The following is a 6,000-nucleotide window of genomic DNA, read 5'->3' as shown; positions in this document are numbered from 1 at the left end:
TGGAAAACGATTATTAGAAGCTTAACCATAACTACAAAATACTGATTCTTTCATATTAGTTCAATGGATGAACCAAGTCGAGTTTCCTTTTGTATGAACTTAACAAAAAACTCAAAAAGCATCATTACATCAACCAACAAACCAATAGTTTTGTAATCTATATAACATTGTCGATCATCCCATTGACTGCTATGGAAAACGATTATTAGAAGCTTAACCATAACTACAAAATACTGATTCTTTCATATTAGTTCGTTTGTCCATGTTTGCAGGCGTGGTTTTTTTTTTTTTTTTTTTTTTTTTTTTTTTTTTTTGTACAAATGGCTTCTTTTTTGGGTGATGAAAAATGAGTACCTTTTTTAAATTGAATAAAAAATGGATTTCTGCTTGCGTTAACACCTTGTGAATTTATCGATTCGACTTTGAAAACCATTTGCACGTTGTGATTCATAAGTTCTCTTAATACTTGATACTTGATACTCGATTCTCGATCTTCAATCCTTGATATTTGATGTTCAATGCTTGATGCTCTACGCTATGTGTTATTGCTATATACTAGCTACATGCTACTCAATCCTCGATACTTGGTACTTGATGCTCGATGCTCGATGCTTTACGCTCTCTATGCTCTATGCTATATATACTAGCTACATGTTACTTGATCCTTGATCCTCAACACTCTATGCTCTATTTTGTACGTACTATACTCGATTTAAAAGTTCGCTCTGTTGGAACATACCAATGTGCAGTGGAAGAAAACCAAGATCCATAAGCACTTTAATTCATTAATTTTGGCAGAAAAGAAAACATGCTTCAACAGAAAAATGGGTTTCATGACATACCTTTGAAGAACTTCCTCTGAGCTTGGATTCAGCTGCAAATCTCCAGACCACCTCAAGGTCTTCCCTACTATCCTTTTGGAGCTCAAGATTGAGTAGTGGGACTCAAAATAAGCTAGAATTAAGGGAATTTGGAGAAGCTCACCACAACAACCATGGAGAAAAACATCTTTCTTCTCTCAACTTTTTTTTTTCAGAATTTCGTTCGGTTGCTCTCTCCCAAAACACTCCAAAATCTTCTATATATTGCAGACATTCATGCAAAGAAGCTTGTTGCATATGATGCACCTCATGCTTGGAGTTAATGGAGAGCTAGTTCATGGAGTAAATGGAAAATCAATTTTTACAACTTCTGTTTTTCTTTTCTTTTTCTATTCTATCAAAATTGATTTCAAAAATCAATTTTATCTAATAAATATGAATATATTATTAATTTTACAAAATTAATTTCATAAATTAATTTTCTTTAATAAAATTAATAAATAATTATTTAAACAAATTAAATAATTCTAATTAATTTAATATCAAATATTAAATTAATTTTTAACACAATTCCATCTTCAAATATTTAAATCATATTTAAATATTATTTCTCCAAATTCATTTAATTCTAATTTGAACACTTCAAATTAACTTATCACGCTTTTCTCAAGCTTATCCATTTACGAGCTAGTAGGGGGACATCGCGGACCTACAGATCATGGGCTCCAACGATCTGAGATTAATCAGCTAAACTTATTAGACCGATCTAACCCCCATTCGTTAACTAATGGGTGATTTCACTGAAGCCTATAGCTGAACTCCCCTCACTGTAGATATATTATGTTCACTCGATATAACCATGATTAGTAAATTAACCCTTCACAGGTTGCTCATAATAATAGTTGGGTCGAATCTCTATTTTACCTTCGAAATTACCTCTTGTTCCTTAAATTCCACTGGCCCCCTAATGAACAATTGATTTGTGATCCAATCAACAAATCAAATCCCTCTCAGACCAATGAGAGGGTGAGGCCTCTTGTTCAAGACCCAGAATCAGTACTTGAAGGAAACAACCTCTCTACTAATCCTAATCGGGTAGAAGTGAATTCCCTCTTGCACCCTATGTTCCCAACTATTCATCCGGTCTTATCCCAAAATGGTAAGCTTATTGAGTAGAGGCAATTGGTCTACTCTCACCTTTTGCAGATTAAAGGATAACCCCAAACAAATAAGAGTTCATAGTTAGCTCAAGATTAAGGTTAAGTTACCTAGGTCATCGCTTCGAAATTGTCAGTCTTAAACACTAAACAACGTTATAAAGTAAGAGTGACAAGTTTCGTGGTCCGATCTTGCACAAAACTTATTTGCACAGGACACCCCCACTCCTCATGTCTCAACATGCACGAATTAGGATCACTTCGTATGTAGCACTTTACAACTCTTTGTAACAACTACAGAGTAGGCCGCATCCAATAGTGTCATCAGAATAAGGTACCCAACCTTATTCATATATTATAGATCATTTTGACTATTTACTCGAACCTGATCCACTTGTATATCTCCACATAAAGTTCAAGTACTCATCTAATAGTCAAGGGACTTAGGTTTATTGGATTTCTAAAAAACAATAATATATTCAACAACAACTTTATTGAATTCTCAGAATAAATTCTAATGTTTACTAAACCACGAGTTTTAGGACATAAAACCCAACAAACTCCCACTTGGACTAAAACTCTAGTGGTAACTTATATATTTGATATATAAGACTAAGTTTCTGAGTTTTATAGAGAAATACAATAAACTAGGGCATCTCATACCCATGGTAAAACATTTCATTCATAACAAAAAATATATACAAAAGGTTCATTACAAGATTTAACAGTTTAAAACCAAGTAGTAACTTCTCCCACTGGATGAGCTGAGCAAACGATCCCAGGGACAAGTTAGCCTGGCTACCTTTCTCTACTCTCTTCTCGACAAGATATTGAGGGCAGTGTCTCCTCTAGTGCCCTTCATCGTTGCAATGGAAACATTTCTTCTGCAGCGCTATCCTTGCCTTTCAATCCAGTAGGCTTCTTCTTCCCTTTCCTTTTGCCTTTCTTTACAAGAATACTCTTACTCTTTGAAGAGGAAGCAACTTCAGGTTTGGAGGACATTCCTCTTTTCTCAGCAGAAGTAACATTTCCTTCTGACACCAGACCCTTTGTTCTCAACATTGTCCAATAAGCCGGTAGCTCATTCAGTAGAGTAGTCAATTTTTATTTATTAATGCATTCAAAATTTGCAGAAAAAATCTTCGGAAGAGATTCTAGAATAAAACCAACTCGACTTCTCTCAACCATCTATCAAACGCTTCCCGAACAGTTCGGTTGGTGTTTGAGCTAGGAATGGGAGGATATTCTTCCGTTAAGACAAATCTCAAATTGTCTATCGTGAGTATTATATTCAAATTCAATTTCCAGTTTACATGATTGTCCCTAATCAGTTTGTCTGAAGCCAGCAATTGTATAATAGAACTCGTCATTATGAAATTATAAACAAATTTTATAAGTGAATTGCTTTTAAATCCAATCAAGTTTTAGCAAAGTGATAATGTACCCATAATCATTATTTTTGCAACGATACTTAAGTAATTTAGAACAAATGCTACTGTGGGGCAGCCAAGAATTCCTTCACAAAAGGAAGACAATTCTTGACCAAATACTATCTCCAGAATAACTCATATTCCGATAGTCATTTAGTTATCGTTTTTGGTCAAGATCATTACTAACACTTAGTAAGTCTTGTAAGTGTAGACCCGCCATTTTCAGATCTTCCAGAACAGTATAAGTATGCATCCGAAATAGAAGACAATACCCAAGATGGAACTATAAGACCCTATTCATTTTACTGAAGTTTGGGTTGTTCCGAATCCTATGTTACAACCCTTTGTAGGGATCGCCGCAGTTAACGACTAGCTAGTGCCGCATGAAAAACGACAGCAGGCACAACATAAGAATCTCACAGTTCAAACTAATGAAGGAAACCGTAGGACAATGTTGACACATTTTCTTCACGCACTTACTATGAATGATTTCCCCCATTCACCTTGTTATTGACCCATACAAACACTTTCCGTATGGAGCAGTCGAGGTAAAATCGACAAAAAGTCGAACATGGATCTCACAGTGTGAACTCTTTAAGACGTGAGAACTAATAACTTTTATTCTCCCACTGAAGTGTTCTAAATGTTTGGGTATATTTATACTTAGGTTCTTTTCGGCTAGTAAAAATAGCCCTAAGTCTAGGTGGTTTACCCAAGTATAACACTTATAAATGGATTTTAAACCTATGATGTCTAGGTGATAAACCATTTTTATTACCTCACACCGCTCACGAATGCTCATAAAACCCGTTAACAACACTCAATTATTTGGCTATAATCCCCAGGTAGGAGATGTTCCGTAGACCATCAACTTAAATACCCCCAGCCTTCGATAGGATTATATACCGGTTGAGTTTGTAACCATAGTTTTACAAGTTTAACGACCTATTTTAACTATTAAAACAAGTGGTTAACCTAAGTGAGCATGCAACTGTTCTTTGTTATGAATTTTAAACGTCTAACCAATTTTATAACAGCTTACAACATTTTAGACATGTTAAACATCCACGTCAAACAGCAAAGACATTCAAAATCTAATATAACTATTATATTAAATAAAAAGAAACCCTAACATACATACTATATATTATAAAATTTTATAACATACTTTTAATGCATGTAGCATGCTTCCTATGGTTGGATTTTAAATCTACATGGCATGTTGTATGCACATACTGAAGGATCTCATACCGAGAGTTCCATGAGCGGGTTTAGATCGCTCCGATTTCACAGTGACCGGAACATAAACGATATACATTCTATACCAACAGTTATGCATATTAAACTCATCAACAACATGCTCAGAATATGATAAAACATAGAGAAAGAGGGTTCATACCAGAGGAAAACGATCTTCGTTTGTGTAAACCCACAACAGGGGAAAACTCCCACCGATCTACCAGTACCCGACGAGTTTCTCGACTGTTACTGCACGATTCGAACGTACATGAACAAGGTCGCGGGGGCAACACCACCACAAGGGAAATCCGGGTATCCTCGGCGTAAAAAATCCAAAGAGTGGGCTCTAGTGAGTTTGGTAGAGGACGGAAGAGAAGATTTAATGTAGACGATAAGCGTGCACGAGAAGAACTTTGCTATCATATAACGGGGACGTTTATCGTATAGTAGAACTACACAATCGTTTAGGAAAAACTGGACGATCGTTTAGGAAAGTGATATACGATCATTTAGGGAACGCGTGAACTAGTCGATCGTTTAGACAAATGAGATTCTATCATATAGGCTCTCGGCGATCGCTCTTTCACGGTTTCTTTTTGGGCGCGGGATATCGAATGCACGGATGAATTAATTCTCAAAATGAAAACGATTTTCATACTTCAATCCGCCGGTTACCTTGACTTTCGCGGCCCCATGTTCCCACGTTCAAACGTGAATTAATTGGTTAATTATTAAATAATCAATCAATTAATTTAATTAATAAATATAATCATATTATATTTATATCCTATAGTTTGATATCATATATCTACTATAGTATTTTTCCTCTACTTGATATAAATCATATTTATATCTAATTTCCTCTAAAATAATGTATCTCATACATTTAGCCAATTATATCATATATAATTAACCAGTCCAATTATATCATATATAATTGAACTTTCTCTTGTCAATTTGAAAATTTCAAATTAACCCAAACACTAGTTCTCGACTTTATCCAAGCTACCCAGGCGACCTAATGGACCTGTGGCTCGAAGCTCTAACGGTACATGAATAGCTGATTAAATTCTTTAGCCACGAGATTCACCATCCGTTAACTGCCAATGATTCCACTAAAGACCAACAACTGAACTATTCTTACCACAAATATATTTCTGTGTCCATTGGATATAACCAATCATGAGTACGATGACCCTTCACAGATACTCATAAGTACAACTGGGCCAATTTATCGTTTTGCCCTTGTAGTTACATCTCATTCCTTAAGTACCACTGATTCCTCTAATGAACAATATAACATAGTCCAACTATGTGTGAACACCTCTCCGGCCAAGAGAAGGTGTATGACGC

This window comes from Benincasa hispida, chromosome 2 (assembly GCF_027475165.1).
Source record: "Benincasa hispida cultivar pf3 chromosome 2, pf3_genome.v1.1, whole genome shotgun sequence".
NCBI lineage: Eukaryota > Viridiplantae > Streptophyta > Magnoliopsida > Cucurbitales > Cucurbitaceae > Benincasa > Benincasa hispida.
Note: the sequence above shows the minus strand (reverse complement) of the source record.